The sequence below is a fragment of the Phacochoerus africanus genome, chromosome 4, assembly GCF_016906955.1.
Source record: "Phacochoerus africanus isolate WHEZ1 chromosome 4, ROS_Pafr_v1, whole genome shotgun sequence".
NCBI classification, from domain to species: Eukaryota; Metazoa; Chordata; class Mammalia; order Artiodactyla; family Suidae; genus Phacochoerus; species Phacochoerus africanus.
This window is the reverse complement of record NC_062547.1, coordinates 34,194,943-34,216,856: the sequence shown is the minus strand read 5'-3', so window position 1 is coordinate 34,216,856 and position 21,914 is coordinate 34,194,943.

The window sequence follows — 21,914 nt, the reverse complement described above, 5'->3', positions numbered from 1 at the left end:
TCCCTAATGAACCTTTCCAAATTTTAGGGCCTCAGCCTCACAGCTATCTCACCTCTTGCAGCTGCCAGGTTCCCTGATCCCCTAAAATACACAGAGGGATCCTACTTACTAAAGTCTACTGTGGAGGTGTCTGTTGGAAAGACGCATCCTGTCCTAGACTGAGTTCTATGGAAACAGAGTGAGAAGGGGAGTTGCTCGGAGAAGGTTTATTAGGACATGCTATCATAAGAAACTGAAGAGGGCAGCATGGGGTAGAGCAGAAAGCTGACCTACAGGGTGGCTCCCACTCAGACCTCAGCCATCATATGGGGAGCTCTGCTGCTGGGAGGGCGGCCCTTCCCAATTGTCTCAAATGGAGTCAAGGCAACCAGCCATTGTATCCTCACAGCAGCTGTCATTGGACACAGGCTCTCTGAAAGAGAGCATCAGCTTGGATGATAAAATTCCCTGTGGCTAAGACAACTTCCAGTCAGATTCTGCCAAGATTCCCAACAGCTAAGGGATGAGCACCTTGACCCTGGTAAGGGGATCTGAATAAAGCCCTGCCACCTTTATTCCACCCTCATCCACCCAGCCCCTTCAGTGACTGTGGCATCCGCACCCTCAAAACCCTTTAATTCCCATCTTCCTTCTCAGCCTTGACCAAACTTCTTCCCGGCATCCTGGTATCCTAGGGACAAACCTCCGTTACCTAGAATATTAAGGTATTGATTCAATCATTTGTTCTTTGAACACTACCAATCCTATGCTGAGGATCAGTCCCCTCTTTCAGGGGATTACAGGGGATAAGAAGTGTTACAGGAAGAAGGAATGCCATGTGGGGAGGCCTGTAGGCAAGAGAGGGCATTGATGAATTCAGAGAAATGAAAATGGGTCAGAACACAGGAAGGAGCGTGGTGGGAGCAGAGCAAAAGGAGATTGTGAAGGCCACTGTCTGCCACACGACAGAGTTAGGGATTTGTCGTGACCTCAATCTGTCATTCTTCCATGGCTTTGGCAAAATCTTTTGGTATCTCTTGATTCATCTCTTGCACTCGGATCACACATTTAGCCCATCATCAAATCTTGCAGATCAGTATTTAGTCTCTCATCAAATCCTATCAGCTGCAAAAAGGACAATAGTACTTATTTATTTAATCTTATTTTCCAGTCGTTCTCACCACTCCCATTGCCCCCACTCTGGTCTAAGCTTCATCATTTCCTGCCTGGATTATTGAAATAACTTCCTAATTGGTCTGTCTGCTTTTGCCCTTGCCCCTTGGTAGTCTATTCTCAAGAAGGGGCCGGACTGATCTTGCAAAGATATCAACTGAGATTATCCAATCCAGAGTAAAAGCCAAAATTTTTAGTGTGACCTACAAGCCCTGACTTACCTGATCTATCTCCCCTGCCCTACTACCACTCTAACCATAGCCCCCTCTCTCACTCTTCTTTACTGGTCTCACTAGTCTTCAGAAAAACAGACAAGCTCCCACTTTGGGACACTTCCCTGTCCTTCTTCCAAGGACGATGCTACCCAAAGAGTAACAGAGCTAGCTGGCCGCTTCACTTATCCGTGTCTTCACTTAGGTCACTCTCCTAGGAAGTCTTTCCCACGCCACTCTATCTAAAATTTTAGCCTTTCAACCTCAATATTTCATAGGCTTTTCCTCTGTTTTATTTTTGTAACCAGAACTGCCTATTCATTGCCTATATCCCCCCACAAGAGTGTGAGCTTCATAAAAGCAGGACTTTTTGTGTATTTTGTTCACTATCCCACTCCTAGCACCAAAATCAGTGTCTGGCAGATGGTAGATGCCTCAGTCATTATTGGATAAATGTGTAGAGAGGCCTTGGAAGATTTTTTCTGGATCATTGAGTTGTGAGGTAGCAGATATAGCTGACCAGGCAGTAAATTTTTTATTTTAAAATTTGAGCATGTTTATCAGATATCTTTCTAAACTGTATTACACTGTTATCTGTATTTTGAATAAACATAACTAGTTCTGTGTGCTAAGCTGGGGTGCTTTCATAAGTTCCTGAGGTATTTGCCCCAGTGCTAATGGCCTCTGCTTACGTGTTGTTCCTGTGTTCTATAGTTTTCCTCCGATTTCCTCACGTACTAGTGGCTTCAGCTGTCAATGTGCCTAAGACCTCTTCAACATATCAAACTAGACAAGAACTAAAGACATTAGCCCAGCATAGTATAATAAGTGGAGAGTCAAAAGCCTCCCCAGTCAACTAGAGAGCACAGAGGACTGGGAGATGGAAGATCTAGGTTCTAGCACAGCTACTAATACGCTAAGTGATGTGGAGAAGGGAGCGAACTGTTCATTATGGAGCTATTATTTTATCTGATTCACACAATAACTGCGTGATGGTTGTATCATTATCGTCTTATAGACAACCCCCCCCCCCCCAAAAAAAAAACCCAGACTCTGGGGAATGAATCTGTTCAAGATTAGATGGCTTATTTGGAGTGGATAAGCAATGAGATCCTGCTGTATAGCACAGGGAAACATATCTGATCACTTGTGATGAAACATGATGGAGGATAATGTGAAAAAAAGAATGTGTGTATATTTATAATTGGGTCACTTTGCTGTACAGCAGAAATTGGCAGAACATTGTAAATCGACTATAAGAAAAAAATTTTTTTTTTAAAAGTTTAGATGGCTTTCCAATAATAGACCCAGGAATGATTCTAGGTCCCTGGATTCCAACTACTATGCACTCTTTACGTTATTGAGGTAGATCACAACTTACTTCTTCCCAAGAGATACCTTCAATCAGAGCAATGGCAATCAAAAAGAGTCTAATATAGCATGCTTTTATTGTCTGCAAGACTAGCAGAGACCATCCAGCAAGCTTTTGGACCATGTACATAGGAGACTCAAAGGCTTAAGGGTAGAGAGTGAAATGTAAGTTAGCCGTGCCACATGGAGTTAACAGAAAGAGCATGGCACCCTGGCATGGCTACAAACATGTACATAATAGCACAATGTGGCGAGAAGCCAGCCATCTCCCCCAGCAGGGAGGAAGCCCTGGAGTCCACTGGCCTGGGCATCTTGCTTTCACCTGAAAGCTTCCAGCCCAGGCCATGGTCACGGTGGTCTCTTTTTCAGGCAGGACATTATGTGGATTGGATGACATGGCTATAAACCGATCAGTGTATATTCAGATGCCGTCAAGCATCTGAGTTCAAATAATTGGACTATTTTAATAAGATTAGCAACTTGTCAAAGCCCTCTTACATTTTTTTCTCTCTGCAGGATTCCATTCAGAATCTTGCAGAGAAAAGTGTCTTAGGGAAGTAGTGGGATTTCAGGAGACTCCACATCTTCCACCCTGAAGTAGGCACAGCTGAAAAAGGACTCCATGTCTGCTGCCCAGAACCCCCAATGCACCCCAAAAATGTGTCAGAGAAAGCCCAAATTCAAGTGAGCGGTACTGCGGACAGGGAGTAAGCTAGTAAGCTGGAATGTATTCAGGGAGTTCCCATCATGGCTCAGCAGTAACAAACCCAAAGAGTATTCATGAGAACATAGGCTGGAGCCCTGGCCTTGCTCAGTAGTTTAAGGATCCAGTGTTGCCATGAGCTGTGGTGTAAGTCACAGATGCGGCTCAGTCCCCAGTTGCTGTAGGCTGGCAGCTACAGCTTCTGTTCAACACCTAGTCTGGGAAGTTCTATATGCAGCAGGTGCAGCCCTAAAAAGACAAAAAAAAAAATGCATGCATATTCTCGAATGGTAAACCTCACATCAGGTGTGCACGCAACTCACTCTAAAGGCCAGAGTGTAACACACGGCCACATGTCAATTATGAGAGGAAGAGTTTCATACATGTTGTTAAGGGGTTGGTATGAGGGTTGCAGAATCACACAGACCTCCCTGTCAAATCTCAGTTCCCCAACTTACAAATTTTCAGAACTTGATGAAGTGAGTTAACATCGCAAACCTTATTAGTTTCCTCCTCTTTAAAGTGAGATAATAATACCTACCTGTGGCAAAAGGACTTAAGCCTATTTACTTACAGAGATTAGACCCTCCAAGGATTATTATTATCATTAGGTTCTTTCTGGTAGAGAGTAGGTAGCCTGTAATAGATACAGGTAGATAAGGACTATGGGTTTTCTCCTCCAAAAATCTCACTAGCAGGTGCTACTTTGCAGTGAAAGCAAATCTCAGACCAAATTCTCAAATTCTGCCACAGGTAAGTAGGCACAAAATAGTCATTCAACCCATTCTGTAGGTGTGACAAAGTCTCAGCTGTCTCTGATTTGCTTTAGGTGACCTTGACAACTTTTGGAGGTAAAATTCTGCTTAAATTTACAGTACAAGTCAAATAATACCACCTTCTCTTCAGATTCCTTTTTGAAGCAGTTGGGCTATTGGGTGACTAGATTTTTACATTCTATTTTAGTAATGGAAAGTGTCTGTACAATACTTCTAGCCAATGCGGCATCTGGAACACTCCTCGTTTCAATGAAAAATGGTTTCTAACATCTGTTATACTAATTAATAAACTTTTGGTGTTGACTACAGATCATGAGAGGTAAAGGACTAAAGTACTTTAGTAGTAACTGTCTCTAGAATGTGGGCTTCCATAAAGGTTTTTCAAAGGCTAACTAGCCATTCTTGGAGTGTGTTTTTCTGATTAGAGACCTCTGAATGTTAACACATATATTTCTATCTATGCTGATATATTTCAAAGCTAAAGACTACAAAGACTATCTCACAGAATTAAATAATGCATGTTAGGGACTCACTAACATATATTAAATGTACAAAGTGATAGCTACTAATGTTACATAAATTTGTACTTCTAACATGAACAGAATTAGGACAAATTAAGGCCATCCAACTTGGTGGTTTTCTCAAAGAGGTAGAAGAAAGACCAGTGGTGAGTGACAGCCTGCACTGAATTATGTAATGCCCTATTGGTAACCACCAGAAATACACTGACGTGGTGGTGGGTTTGTAAGAGATTGAAGTTCTTGGGTGAGTAGGTGAGGGTGAGTGTAGAGAAATTTAGATATTAATGTTAATATGTTAGTTCATATCACTAGACAGCAAACACCATAAGGATAGGAAATTCTTCCATTTCTCCCCCACCCCCCACCCCCCACTTTATCTCTATGCTTGGAACAATGCCTGGTATACTGTGGTTGCTCAATAGATAGTTAGTAAATGAATGATTAAATTAATTTTTAAAAATCCAATCGGTTCTCTTGAGAATATTCAAGGCTTAGTGCTGTGCTAGGCACAAAGTAGATGCTTAATGGATGTTTACCACTTAAAATGAATGAAGAAATGAATGAATGAGCAGTTGAATGAATAAATGGAAGAATTCCCTAAAGGCTGTTGGCAAAAAAGATCAGAACAATGCTTCATGGAGATCCAGATATTCTCTATGTATAGCAACTCCAATGACAGTATTTTAGATAAGATGGTAGCAGTATAGTGATATTGTCAACAAGCAGATCTCCCTACTTCAAGAATACAGGCGAACATATCCATATTAACGTGAAGAAAGGGCTCTTGGAAAGGGACCCTTGCAAGCTCGTCATAATTTTTGTTTAGAGATTGTCATTCTCCTTTCTTTATGATGTTTTTTGATGAATAGAAATTCTTAATTTTAAAGATCAAATTTGTCAGTTTTTCCTTTTGTGGTTTGCACATTTTGTATCTTGTTTATGAAGTCCTTCCCTACTTCAGTGTTTTAAAAGACATTTTATCTTGTTTCCTAAAGGTTTTTAAAGTTTGCCTGTTTCACGTTATCAGTCCATCCAAAATTGATATTTTGTGTATGGTGTGAGGTAGGAAAATAATTTTTTCCCCAAATACCATCATTATTCTCTCACTCCTTATTTATACACAATTTTATTAAGTAGTCCAATAACTGCATTTTATTCTTTTGAATTGAGTTTTCAACTAGCATTTTTGGGGGGAGTTGCATAAGAATATTACAGGAATAACTTGTTTCATTGTGCTTTATTGCATGTGTTAGTAGATTAGTTGTGTTTTTTTACAAACTGAAGCTTTGCAGCAACCCTGTGTTAAGCAAGTCTATCAGTGCCATTTTTCCAACATCATTTCCTCACTTCATGTCTCTGTGTCATATTTTGGTAATCTTTGCAACAATTCAAACTGTTCTATTATTATTATATTTGTTTGGGATCTGTGATCAAAGATGTTTGATTTTTGATGTACTATTGCAAAAAGATTTTGATTCCCTGAAGCCTCAGATGATAGCATTTTTTAGCAATAAAGCATTCTTAATTAAGGTATATACACTGTTTTATAGACTTAATGCTATTGCACACTTAATGAACTACAGTATAATGTAAACAAACAACTTTTATATGCACTGGGAAACCAAAAACATATGTGACTCATTGTGATGTTGCTTTATTGTGGAGGTCTGGAAATGAAGCCAAAATATCTCCAAGGTATGCCTGCAATTTTATCCCCCAAACTAATGTGAGTGGCAGCCAATTGTTAAGAATTTGGGGATTTCCTGTCGTGGCGCAGTGGTTAACGAATCCGACTAGGAACCATGAGGTTGCAGGTTCAGTCCCTGCCCTTGCTTAGTGGGTTGACGATCCTGCGTTGCCATGAGCTGTATTGCAGGTTGCAGACTCGGCTTGGATCCCGCGTTGCTGTGGCTCTGGTGTAGGCTGGTGGCTATGGCTCCGATTAGACCCCTAGCCTGGGAATCTCCATATGCTGCGGGAGCGGCCCAAGAAATAGCAAAAAGACAAAAAAAAAAGAATTTGGGATGAGTTTTCCTCCCTGCCCCCAGCTCCATCCAGAGTCAAGTATGAAATAGCCAACATTTTCTTCTGAACATCTAATGAGATGGCAACCTTATCATTTAATGAGATGGCAAAGGGCCGTCTGGGGCCCTCCTTTATTTTAGAATTTCCACTTTACTTTCTCACTCTGTCTCCTTCCAACTTTTCATCTCATGTCTGCCCAATAAAATGAGGGCTTTGGGCTACCAGAAATAAGCAATTTCAGTATTAGATTATTTCTTTTTACTGTTGATTCTAGCCTCAAGGATTTTGAAAATTCCCTTTAATTTCCTGACAGCTCATCCATGCACGAAAATCTATTTTAACAATTTAATTCAAAGTTTCAGGTGTTCTGCACCATGAAGGAGTCTCCAAGGACCTAATTTCTCATGTTGTTGAAATAGAAGTCTATGATTGGGGGGGGTTTAAACCTTTGATCCATGTGGAATTAATTTTTAAATATTTAAGAGTGTAATAGGGGATCTGCTTTATTTTTTTCTAAAGTCATCCAGTTAACCCAATTATTTCTTGAATAATTCACAAGATGGCAGTTTTAGTACGCAAATAGTTGGGAGTTCCCGTTGTGGTACAGCAGAAACAAATCTGACTAGTATCCATGAGGATGTGGGTTCCATCCCTGGCCTTGCTCAGTGGGTTAAGGATTGGGGGTTGCATGAGCTGCAGTGTAGGTCAAAGAGGTGGCTCTGATCTGGTGTTGCTGTGGCTGTGGTGTAGGCAAGCAGCTATAGCTCTGATTAGACCCCTAGCCTGGGAACCTCCACATGTGGCAGGCATAGCGCCTCGACCCCCCCCACCCCCCCACCCCCCCACCCCCGCCCACAAAAAAAGCAAAGTAAATAAATAGAATGCAAATAGTCAACATACTATAGGGAAAAGAGCACTAATACAAATATGCATAAGACATAATCCCTGTCTTGGAAGATCTTACAGCCCAATGAACAAATGACTCCTATCACCATTTGCCAACCTGCATTGGATACAATCAGCTTCTCGTATCTTTGTGCTAGAGATACTTACATCTTTTTCCAGCTCAAAATATTTACAGACATACGTATACTACCGAGAGTATAATGGAGTCTATATTAACAATTTTTTCATGCTTATTGTTACATTACTATACACAGTAGATGGGTTTTAGAAAAGTTGTATTACATTTAAATCATGTTTTGAATTTTCTTGGCAAGTTTTTCATCTAAAAGAATTTTTGAAAATCATTTTGAAGAATAAATCGTGATTCCCTAATTTTTCTATGATGCAAATAGGAATTTTCATTTACTAGGTTTCTTAATGCAAGATATACTTGCATAATTCAGTTTTTTTTTTCTAAAAGAGGAAGAAAAATATAAGGAGGCTAGAATTTTAAAAGCAAATCAATGTGTATTTTAAAAAATGCTGTTGTTGGAATAGACTTAAAGACATTTCTTAAGGATCATTTACATGAATTCAATTTGCTTGCCTCTACATGCAAGGCAACATTTTGGGGGAATTTTTTTTCAAAAGCTAATTTTTAAGCTTTGTAGGGTAGATGCCAAATGGTATTTTAAAAACACACGTTTAAAAAAAGAAGAACGTGCAGTTTTGCCTGGAGTGCAGATGGAGCTTGTGTCAATTGAAGGCATTTTGCCTAAGGACACAGAGAAAATCACTTTTTCATAAAGACCATAAACTCCACTCTTATGTTTCTGTTCATCTTAATTTGTGGAAGGTGGGAAGGAATTAAACAGGGGGCTTAAGGGTTCAGCTGTCTCAATAATCTCATTGCTCAAGTTTTATATCAATGATACTATAAAAATTATTTGACCTTCAAATTAGTAATATGAAGAATATGACAATTTTGGGGTATTTCTTTTTCTCTTATTGATTTATTTCTAATGTGTACAGCCAGGGCCCGATTCTATTTTATACTTATACCTAGTATACAACATCTATGTCTTCCCACCTTAGCTTCCATAGCACACAATACGTTAATAATATATAAAATGGTAACAGTAACTGTTATTACCAAGTGTTGTCCTGTGCCAGGCTTTGTACTGAGAACTGCAGAGGCACCACTTCTTCTCCTTTTTATTTGCTTTTTAGGGCCACACCTACGGCATATGGAGGTTCCCAGACTAGGGGTCACATTGGAGCTGTAGCTGCCACCCTACACCATAGCCACAGCAATGCCAGATCCGAGCTGCCTCTGTGACCTACACCACAGCCCATGGCAACGTGGGATCCTTAACCCACTGAGCAAGGCCTGGGATCAAACCCATGTCCTCTTTGATACTAGTTGGATTCGTTAACCACTGAGCCACAACAGGAACTCCAATTTTCTATTTTTTTCAAATGAGCTCATTTTGTCTGTCTTTCTTTCCTGTACCATTTAGCCTTACTTTTGTGGTGTTAAGTCATAGAAATCCCTGTACAAACGGGCCCACTTAAAAAAAAAGAAAAAAAAAGGTAATGTATTGGCTCATGTGACTGGAGTGTAGCTGTTCTCAGTGTCTTCAGGTACCGAACCCTCTTCTCCGAGATTCACTGGCCTCTGCTCTTCTCTCTGCGACAAGCCTGTCCTTCTCATCCTGGCTCCTCATCCTTGTACCGAAAGGCTGTACATTTCAGGCTCCACAGCCTTATCCCAGCTGTGACTGCTCCTAAGGAACCATGAAGAAGCTTCTTTCCTAGGGAAGCCCCAGCAAAATGTTTCCTTGTTTCTTCCTGGCTCCAATATCCCTGGATATCCCTGAGCCAAATACTAAAACCAGGAGCTGGCGAGATCTTGAAGCTGAGGTGGGGACAGCTCTCCAAAGGGAAGTTTAGATGCTTTGGGGAGAGAAGAGGAAAATGGAGGCCAGGGAGGCCACCAACAATGCACTGTTCCCTTCTCCTTGGCTTCCAGGTTCTGACTCTTTGTAGCCACATCCCCTCAGCTTCCTCCTCCCCAACACACACTCTTAACCCTTGCAACAGCTTTATTCCACTTGCCTCCATTTTGCCCATGAAGGTTTTCATTTCCTAAGAATGTAACATAACTTGCCTCTGGCCTCAGCATCCAATTCAAAAGCTAATGTATCCATTTACATTTTTCTCTCCTGAACCATTTGGAACACTTGATGGATCATCCTAAATAAAGTTCCTCTTAGAAACTGACAATGATTCCCTGCTGTATAACAGGTAAAATTCATTCACGTGATCCTGTCATTTAAAAAGGTCAACACTCGTTTGACCCCCCCCACTCCCCTTGGATAATAAGCTGAGAGCCTCCTTGCCTGTCCACTTGCATCTCTCACAAGCGTCCTATCCTAATACATCTATTTCTTGCCTATCCAAAAAAAAAAAAAAGTCAACAATCCGACCTCATCTATAATGTAACTCTGTCTCTTGCCCCTCCCCTGAACTATTTCCATATTCTTTCTTTCCTCCACAATTTTGGAACACTGTTGCCTTCCACCTGAAATCCTTCTTTTCATAGGTCTGGGTAATTAAGTAGCATTCCATTGCACACACTTGTGCATACATATGCCTTTACTGTGTATTTTAGCTATTCATTGAAATACAAACAATAACAATACCTACAAAAATGTATATTGGTTGATTAATTTACTCATTGATCACAGTAATAGACAGTCTTGCATGAGTAGATGCCCACCCACCTCTCAGCCTCCTGATACCCTCCTATTTCTTGCTTGTTTATACCCTGCCACACAATAAAGGCCTAACGCTATTTCTTCTTTTACAAAACCTACACACATGTTCTCTTTCCAATGTATTTCCCCCACCTCTTAATCTAGATAAACCCTACTCAACATTTGGCTGTTTCCTTGAATGTCACATCTTGAGGAAGATCTTCTCTGACTCCCCCCCAAGTAGGTGTGGTCCTTCTGTTACATTCTTTTAGAGGACTCTTTACAATACTTGTTTCACTTACAATCAATTACTCATTTGACGATCTCGTTAATACCATTTCTTTTCATATACTCTAAGTGCTTAGTGCAGCGACTGACAAGAGTAGATGCTTTATTCTTTGTTGAATCATACTCTTCCCCGTAGTAGTGTTTTATTTCACCAAACTTCACTGGTCAATAGTCACTGCTTCAACTAACAGTTGTTTTATCTTTGAATAAAACAATGCACCCAAATCATTTCATTAGATTTAGAAGTCTTCCAAGAGATAGACATAAACTACCAACTCTAGAGCTTTAAAAGCAACTTTACTCCTGGCCCCCAGACCCCTTTCTCCTGTCCTTGATCATCCCACTCACTGAACAAGTGAGTAATTCCTTTCATGTCACATTTAAGAAGAAACTCCCACTTGTTACTCTGTGTTCTTACCTGTCTTTTTCTCAAGGACAACCTATAAGATAAAATTTTACATGAGCACATCTTCATCATATCTGAGCTGTTCCAATCAGTAGGATAAAGACATAGAAATAAATAGAGATAAACTGGGTACATCCCCTTAGGTCACATAGACCTAATAAAACGCTATTTTTTAAATCAAGTGTCAAAAATCCAATTAACCACTTAAGTAGAGGCCAAAACTCTTTCAATTTGGTCATTCTTTTTGAATATTCAAAATCAATTTAATCAAAGACTTCGACCATTTAAACTGTATCTTCAGAGTTTCGGAATGAGTTTTGGAGAAACCACTTTCAGCTGTTTTCTTATTGAAATGTTCTAAATCTTGGTTGTTCAATATGATAGCGGTAGCCATGTACAGATGAGTATTTGAAATGTGGCTAGTGCAACTGAGAAACTGAATTTTTAATTTAATTTAATTTTAATTGTAATAGTCACATGCAACTAGTGGCTACTCTATTTCAGAGCAGAGCTTTATTTTCCATGATGGATGAATGGGATTCTGGGTTTATAATAGAGGAGTCAAGAAGTGGCCAACAATTCTGGTCCTCTTCTTCTATTTCTCATATTGGTGAGGGACCTATTCTAAAGCAAAAACTTGTTTCTAATGGGATGCCCTGGCTCCATGGGACATTCTATGCTATAAAAACTACACAACACCTCATCTGAAACACTGAAAGATAGACTCCACAACAATAGTTCCTTAAGCATGTTTAAACAGATACATTCAGTTTTTTCTCTCTTATAAGGCTCAGATACAGGAATGCTTTAAAAGATTCTAAATCATACCAATAATATGAGCACGTGTTGTGGCTGAGTGTTTGTGGAAATATTGCACATCCACTCAACTCATCACCTGTGAAGTCACATCTTTGTTTAATTTTCAAGAATGAAATGATTCATCATCATTTCATTCATGGGAATTGGTGCCAGTTCATTTCTGGGAGTTCAATTGCCAGCTTCTGGAATTGAGACTCCAGCATCTTATTATAAACAAGCTATATACAGAGATTTTTGTCTTGTTTCCCCTAGGAAAAGTATCGGTACTATCATATTTGGTCTAATAAATCAATTTCCGGAAGAAAATTTGCTGACGTCATTTTCGCTATTCCCTGCAGATTTGATGTGGAAAATAGTCTGGTCATGTTCAAAGCAGTGGATTAGAATGTGCAAGGTCCTTCTGCCTGTTGCAGCCCCCACACCTCTGCAATCATGTTTTAGGGGTGTTTTTACCCTAGTGCAAGAAAAGTGCCTTTGTGAAAGGTACATTGGCCAGAAGAACTGGAAATTGATCCTGTTAAAGCACTGATTTCATCATGTCCATATTTAAATTGTAGCTGCTGTTTACTATCCTCAGAGATAAGACTGAAGTTTCAGCCTGCATTCAAAGCTCTCTGTAATTAAGCAAGTCAGACTTACAAGGTGCACCACACTCTAAAGGCCCATTTCTCTCACATTTAAAGTCTTACTCGTATGCATCTTTATCAAAATTAACATTCAGGGCAGCTTTGAAAGCAAACAGAGAAAGTGACTATTTCATAAAAAAGGAAATGGAACCTTCTGGAAGGGAAGAGAGCTTTCCTGTCTAGAGTCCCCATGGCTGTGACTGTTCGGAGCACAAAGTCTTTTCCATTCAGGCTGCAGCTTTTTCCAGGCTCCGATTCCAATAACTCACTATGTACTTACCGTTCTCCTACCCCGGCCATAAACCTGGGCTCAGTGGTACAGGAGGATTCATTTTCAGCCTTGTTAATTATTGAAGCTATGCATTTCTAAAAATAAATTTTTATTCAAAATACCTCAAACACACAGAGAAGTTGAGAGTAATGCAACAATCCTCCAAATACCCATCACCCAGACTCAGCAATTAGCAAACTCTGCCATGCTTGCATCATTTACCCTTTTCTGTTGTAGTTATTGTTACTAAATATTCTTAAGCAAATCCCACATGTCATGTAATTTCCTGACTCACTTGTACATATCTCCAAAAATAACTAGCATTTTCTCCAATAACCTCAGTGCCATGATCACACCCAAGAAAATGAAGATGATTTCCTTTGCATCTTCCAGGAACCACCCCACATTCAGACTTTCCTACTTATTCCAAAAAGTCTTTTTAAAATTGGTTTTCTCAAATTAGGAACCAAACAAAGCCCAAACATTACACAATCCAAACCAAGTTCTACTTCCTATCTTCATTATTATTACCATTATATTAAAATATGTAAAATAATATATAATAGAATCTCACCCTTAAATTCTAGATTTTTCTGTTTATTTTTTCATGGTATCATTTATCTTGATTCTATTTATCCCTCTATTTTCTTTAAGAAATTTTTTTCTTTTTAGGGTCACACTTGCGACATATGGAAGTTTCCAGGCTAGGAGCTGAATCAGAGCTGCAGCTGCCGGCCTATATCATAGCCATGCCAACACCAGATCCAAGCCTCATCTGTGACCTATGGCACAGCTTGTGGCAATGCCAGATGCTTAAGCCACTGAGTGAGACCAGGGATCGAACCCACATCCTCATGGACACTATGTTGGGTTCTTAACCTGCTGAGACACAATGAGAACTCCTATCCCTACATTTTCACTAAACCAGAGTTTGCTCTAAAGATCTAACTAGATTTATGTTCAATGTTTTTTGGCAAGCAAGCTTCATAAGCGTTGCCATGTGCTACATATTCCATCACATCAGAGGCATACAGTGTCAGTCATCCTACCCTCTAAGCATCTTCCCTCTCCCCTCAAAGTTAAGGGTGACTTTGGGTCAATCATTTGACCCTACAAAGCCTCGGTTTTCTCATAGATGATGGGGGTAATCATAGCGCATAGTTTAAAAGTTTGTTATGAGGATTAAATTATATAAACTTTTAAAATATAACGTGGTGCCTGGTACATTGAAACACTTAGTTGTTAACTATCACTGTGAATAAGGCACACGAAATGTTTAGTGTAGCACATTGGTATACAAGATACTTGATAATGTTAGCTACTATTATTGTCATTATAAACGATTGTGGCTGAACAGATCAGAGAAATTTCCTTCAGCGAACCCTGTTTGAAGGATGAAATGAAAGGAGCATAGACACAAACACACTAAAGCTCTGAGAAATCTAAGGATCTTTTTAGAACTAGATTGCAAGATTCAAGATGTCAGGAGTTTATTAATTCCTGTAATCACAGTATGTAACCCAGAGCATGGCCCTCAATAATGGGTGAGTAAAAGACTCTGCATAAAACTAAACTTCAAGGACGATATAAAGATGGCCAACAGGCACTGAAAAAATGCACAACATCACAAATTATTAGAGAAATGCAAATCAAAACTACAATGAGGTACTACCTCACACCTGTCCGAATGGCCATCATTAACAGGTCAACAAATAACAAATGCTGGAGAGGGTGTGGAGAAAAGGGTACCCTCCTAAACTGTTGGTGGGAATGTAAATTAGTACAACCACTTTGGAAAACAGTATGGAGGTACCTTAGAAAACTAAATATTGAACTATCATATGACCAAGAAATCCCACTTTGGGGCATATATCTGGACAAAATTTTCATTCAAAAAGATACATGCACCCTATGTTCATTGCAGCACTATTCACAATAGCCAAAATGTGAAAAAAAACCCTAAATGTCCATCAACAGATGAATGGATGAAGAAGATGTGGAATATATACATAATGGAATACTACTTAGCCATAAAAAAGAACAAAATAATGCCATTTGCAGCAACATGGATGGAACTAGAGACTCTCATACTGAGCGAAGTAAGTCAGAAAAAGACAAATGCCACATGATATCACTTATATCTGGAATCTAATACAGAGCACAGATGAACCTTTCCACAGTAAAGAAACTCATAGACTTGGAGAACAGACTTGTGGTTGCCAGGGGGGGGGGAGTGGGATGGACTTGGAGTCTGAGGTTAATAGATGCAAACTATTGCATTTGGAGTGGATAAGCAATGAGATCCTGCTGTTATAGCACAGGGAACTATGTCTAGTCACTTACGATGGAACACGATGGAGGATAATGTGAGAAACAGAATGTATATACGTGTGTGTGTGTGTGTGTGTGTGTGTGTGTGTGTGTGTGCGACTGGGTCACTTTGCTGTACAGTAGAAATTGACAGAACACTGTAAACCAACTATAATGAAAAAAATAAAAATCATTTAAAAAACCAAAATAATTTAAAAAAACCTAAATTTCAAGGACTTCCCTGGTGGCCCAGTGGTTAAAGAAGCAGCATTGTCACTATTGTATCACAGATTTGATCCCTGGCCCTGGAACTTCTGCATGCCTTGAGTGCAGCCAAAATTTTTATCTTTTTTGCCTTTTTAGGGCCACACCTGTGGCATATGGAGGTTCCCAGGCTAGGGGTCTAATTGGAGCTGTTTCTGTCAGCCTATGCCAGAGCCACAGCAATGCCAGATCTAAGCCACGTCTGCGGTGTACACAGCTCATGGTAACACTGGATCCTTAACCCACTGAGCGAGGCCAGGGATTGAACCTGCAACCTCATGGTTCCTAGTCAGATTTATTTCCACTGCGCCACTGTAGGAACTTCTCTCTCTCTCTCTCTCTCTCTCTCTTTTTTTTTTTTTTTTTAAGATTTGTACCCATAGTATGGATGGTCCCAGGCTAGGGGCTGAAATGGAGCTACAGCTGCCAGCCTACAGCACAGCCACAGCAACATGGGATCCAAGCCACATCTGTAGCTTCTGGCAACGCTGGATCCTTAATCCCCTGAGCAAGGCCAAGGATTGAACACACAACCTCTCAGACACTATGTCCAGTTCTTAACCCAATGAGCTACAATGGGAACTCCGGTCCTCCCATGCGTCTCATACATGTCTCCTCTTGGAAGAACTTTCTGAGATGATTCCACCCTGGATCACTCTTTCCTTTTTCTCTTCACCCATGTCACTGTGTGGCCACACAACTTGATGCTTATATTCACAAATTTGTAGATTGTCGTGATCTCCCCCACTTCTACCTTATTTCTGGCAATTAAATTGTGAACTCTGATGGCTGGCATGATGTTTGCTTGCTTTCCAACTTCTTGTCTTCTCTTCTCCAACACCCATCCCCAATCCAAATGCCTGGCCCAGGAGTAGAAACATAGCAGAACTTTTTATACTCTCTACTAATGATGTACCTCCTCATTATATCTTTCCAATATACTTGGAAACTCAAGGACATAGTCATCAATACACTGCCAGGATGAGGTTGGTTGTGGTTCTGTGTGCAAAAGCACCCATATACGTACCTCCCCCATCACTTCCCACACTGCATTGCACAACAGTGGTCTGGTTATATGCCGTGGTCTCCATCAGACTGATAGGGTGCAAGAAACAGGACTTATGGATGTTCACCTCTGTTGCCCCAGGAACAAGCATAGAGCTTGGTACATAACAGAGGCTCAATCAGTCAATGATGGATTTAAGAAATAGTGAATTGCCCCATTTGACAAATTCACTTTTGCCCCCAAAAGAATTTTAACTGATTTTTTGACCAATTTCATCAACCAACTAAGATGTTTGAACCAATGACATAGGTAGGCCCAGTCCTCATACAAAGATGAAACTTATTCTTAGGAAGCAGATAAAATTAGACCTAAAATTGAAATGGAAAAAAAAAATGGAAGAAAAGCCTTGACGACTAATGGCTTCATTGTTCTACTCAGGAACATGATGGAGCTTTCAAGGTTTTAAGCCTAAAGAAAAACTCTAGCCATTGAATTTCAGATAAAAGAGAGTGTTCTTTGGAACAGTGAGATCTCTTGATACTGCTTAATTAACACTAAAGAGAAAGGTTTCTCCTTCTAACTCCCCACCCAGCAGCCCAAACAAGGAAGCTTCAGGTCCTTAGAAGTACAGAAGAAGGATCCTCTTTGCCTGTGTGATGTTTTTCTTCCACTGTTTGGGGTGGGGATGATCCCCCAGGTGGAGGCATGTCCAGGCCATGTTCCACACATCTTCCTCTGAATCAGAGCCCAGGTACACACATCAGCATCTGCATTCAAGAGAAGAGCTAGCATTTCAATGTTTTTAACACTGACATCTTCTGAATTAGTGGCCCAGCCAAACCTAAGGCAGAGAATTTGTTACCCAAATATCTTCATCCTCTGAGCCAAAAGAAGATGACCTTTCTTATGTTTTACTCCACCTAACCACTGCCTGGTTTGAAAAAAAAAAATAGCCCTTCAAGAGCTGGGCAAATTGGCATTGATAAGTTAACCTCATGTAGTTAAAAGTTAATTCTCCCCTGTTGTGGCTCCCAACTGATTTGTTCGAAGAATTATTACCATCCATTGTTCATTGAGTTTTATCTTCCTGAATCTCCATTGATGTAGCATGATGTGTTACTAAGAAAAATATTATGATTTTAATTACATTTTGGCATCTTAAAAGAATATTTCACACTGCTTAACATCTGCAGTCAACAGATGTTTAAACACAACTCCCTCAGTGACTAAAATTTGGCAAAATGTGTAATGGTTGGAACAGCTTAAAATTCTAAATATACTTCTAGGAACACAATACAGGCAGATGAAGTCCTACTGGAATGTGTTTTATATTAAATAGTAAAGTACTACATTATATGTACCACCCCTCTGGGAAGCGAAAGAACAAGAAAAGCGGGGAGACATGACAATGCTCCACACCAGAGATGTTCTATAACGGGGGGTGTCTCTCCTCACAGTCAGCTGCAGTGGGGACCATTTTTAAAGTGTGGTTTTCATTGTGGTTAACCCCAAAGGCCAGCAGATGCAGAGCTGCAAGGCAGACAAGTTTATCCCATTGCTTTTGGTACCCTTCTTCTCTGACCCAGAGCCTCAGCTTCCATGAGGGTTGAGCCTAAGATTGGGACCTCAAACTTCACATTAATTGGTCAACCTTCCATTAATTCAGGCAAAAAATCCAGTCAGATCAACGTGTGTGTGTGTGTGTGTGTGTGTGTGTGTGTGTGTGTGTGTGTGTGTTGGGAGGTAGAAGTGGGGGTAGAGAAGGTGGGAGAGGGAAGATGGACCAATTAATGTTTGACGTACTGTTGACCAGTTCCCCAACTAAGCCTGTATCCTGTCCATCATGGCTAGCATGGCTTTAAGAAATCCAGTGTTAACCATGGATTTCAATGTAATTACAGCCTTCGATGATCTATTCCCACTGGCCCCTTATGGAAGTGGCTAACTCAGGGGCTTAGTGGAGACTGCATCTTTTTCTCTTACTGAGCTAAACATCAGTGAATACCCCACTTCTACAGCAAACATCCAGAAGGCTGTAGCAGAAAGAATAAGAAGCTCACATTGCCCATCCCTGACTGGTTAAGTTCACAGTCACAGAAAATGTACTTGAGATTCTGGTTACTATGTGAGGGATTTCAATAGACTCATCTCTGCCTGATTCATGATGTCATTCTGTTCCCTGCCTTCCAATAGCTTAAAACCCTATTGAGGAGATATGATTCAAACATGGAAAAGAATAGACTAGTAGAAGTACTGTAATGGTTAATTTCACGTGTGAACTTGGCTAGGCTACAGTGCCCAGTTGTTTGATCAAACATCTGCCCAGTCTGTATATTGCTGTAAAGATATTTTTTTTTTTAGATGTGGATTTTTGACTCAAGATTGCAGCTAAAGTCTTACGCGAATCTGCAACCTGCCCTACAGATTTTGGACTTGCCGGCTCCCACAGTTATGTGAGCCAATTCCTTAAAGTAAATCTCTCTCTCTTCAGAAAAACATGTATATATTATATTATATATATAATATGATACAAACATATATATGTATAATAATACTATTATCATAAATAAAATAATAAATAATTATATAATAAAATTATATAACTTTATTATATTAAATATACTATTATATACGTACATATATAGACCACAGACCAGGTAGTACTGTGATATTTGCTACAGAAAAGTATCCACTGTGGACTCATGCACTTGGAACTCAAATGGTCTAAAGGTCAACTGTATATGTATATATATAAACACTATATATATAAATAAAACTGTATGAGTGTGTGTATAATATCCTACTGATTCTGTTTCTCTGGAGAACCCTGACTAATACAGGAATGTACATGTAACATCTGGGTTAGGAGAAGTTGACTGTGGCCAGGAGGAGGTAGCATAAACTTCACTGAAAAACAGATCAGAAGTGTGATGGAAGTGGTTCATCAAGAAGGAAAACCAGCTTGTACGAAGACCTAGAGATTGGACCTGTGCCCTTAAGAGGATCACTGAAGAGTCTTAGCCTGGTAGTTGGGAGGTTGTGCACTGGGGAACATTGGGTACAAAGAATGGATGAGTTGGTGGGACCCAAGGGCTGATATGTGAAAACGTGCCTCTTTCATGCAGGGGCCTTAGGTAGAATTACTGCATTTTTCAAAACAGAGGCCTCTGTTTGGTAGCACCCTGACAGCAGCTGTCCCCACTCATCATCACATTGTTTCTCCTTCCTACCCTCCCCTAGAGGCATGTTCTCTTTCTAAGTTGAAAGCCCTCTAAAGACATTTTAAAAGAGTCTTATCGAGGAAATCTGGAGAAGCAATGTGAAGGTATATTCACAACTCATCAAGCATCAAGAGGGAAGGCTGGAGTCAGGAGATGGATGAAGAAGTGGTAGACAGAGGGTGCCTGTAGGAGAGAGCAGAGAAATTCAGAATTCTGTTGAGCCAGAAATTCAGGACCCAGGGGAGTGAGCATTCCTGTTCGGGCCAGTGTCACAGACCATTGGAGCAAGTGGATCTTTCAAGTGATGCTTAAACAAATAAAGAGAACCTGTGTCTCAGGGCCAAAAATGATGCTTCTAGAAGTGACTCTGTCCCTTTGGAGAGGCAGCTACCAGACCAACAGGGTGGCATGACTTAAGAAACACTAAAAATGAGTTTATTAGAAAGATACTGAGGCTCAGGGGGAAGAAAAATCAAAACTATCCATAATCCTATTACTTGGAAATAACATGATGTAAGAAGTGAAGTTCTCCCCCTCTGAATCTCCAGCTCTGTTTCTTGTCGTGAATACGTATCTTTATTGTATTTTTTATTTCTTTAGGGCCACACATGCAGCATATGGAAGCTTCCAGGCTAGGGGTCGAATGGGAGCTATAGCTGCCAACCTATGCCACAGCCCCAGCAACGCCAGATCTAAGTCGTGTCTGCGACCTACACCACAGCTCATGGCAATGCCAGATCCTTAAACCACTGGGCAAGGCCAGGGATCGAACCTGCATCCTCATGGATTCTAATCAGGTTAATTACCGCAGAGCCAAAATGAGAATTCCTGTGAACATGAATCTTATTTTACAAACTCAGATGTGCAACAAATAGTACTTTATTTCTTTTACATAAATTAAATCCAATTCTGAGCCTGCAGTCATCCTCCTCATCCTACCAGGTTATTAGGAATCTGATGTCAGCCATTATTATCACCCTCAGGGGTGGGCAAGGGTTTCAAGGTTTTCTGTAGCATCAAGTCCTGGGGATGTCTCTTTGACCACTGGATTTAGTCTATAATATTTACAGCTGAGGCATCTATGGTCTCAGACCACAGGATCTCTTCCAGCACTGGCTCCTCTGCTGCCTCTTTTAAGGCCAGGAAGATCTCTGGTGAGGCTTTAGAATTCCAGCCTCCCCAGCCAGTCCCTCTGAGCTCTTCCCCCTCCTGGGAGTGCTCCAGGACTCACAGATCAACATCCTATTCCCATTGCAAAGGCCCTCCCTTCTTTCTCCTGCTTCTCCAGGGTGCCAAAGGTAATCACAATGGGTTTCAGTTTTTGAAAATTCCAGACCACAATCACAAGTGTCTTGAAGACAACGTTGGCTTCTGGCCCTGTGACAAAAATCTGCCTTGTGGCAAGAGGCCACAAAAAGACTGACCATCTGCTTACACAGAGAAGAGGAAGAAACACAGAGTGGGACAAACACCAGTTAGTATTCTAAAAACTAAATCACCACACACTGTTGACAGTTTGGGTAGTATCTTTCCAGAATTTTCTTGTGCTCACAAAGCAAAATATCTAAGCATAAGATTTTTTTTTTAAGGGATTAGACTATACAGATGCAGTCACAAATGCCTTTTTTTTTTTTCATTTTATAGCATGGTTATCTTCCTAGATTGACCTTGTTTTATTCAATGACACTGAGTATTACTCCTTCAATGGATGCTCAGGTTGCTCCTATTATTTTGGTCTTACAAACAACACTGTATTGTGTACATATATGCATGTCTTTATGCTATCATTTTTTTTGCCATTGCTTCCTAGGATTGACCAAGTGGTTAATGAATCTTAAACACTCAGGTTTATTGGCAAAACCGCAGCAGAGCTCTCTGCTTCCTGTACCGTGGGCTCCGGCCAGCTCTAGTGAGTTGTTTGTTGGTTTTACTGAAAGAGTCCCCAAAATGAAGTTCTCAATTTCCTAATCTTTGTAAGTTTGATAAAGGTGGTGCAGTTGGTGCAAAAATTACTCCAACCAGCTCCTTAGTTTGCCTCTGTGAGTGGGATCTCAACATCCATGTTCAGGCAACAGGAACCTGGGCTTTACCACCAACCTGCTAAGTTGACACTGGCAAGCTGCTTCTCAATCTTAGTTTACGTGTACTGTTTGCAGAATGGGGATAAGACAAATGAACGATCTCCAAGGGACTTCCTGCAGTGATGCCATATGTATTACATGTTCTCCGAGTCCATAAGAACATGCCGTCCTGGGACGGTCACCAGTATCCCTCTGTGGATATACGACCGGCTTTGGAC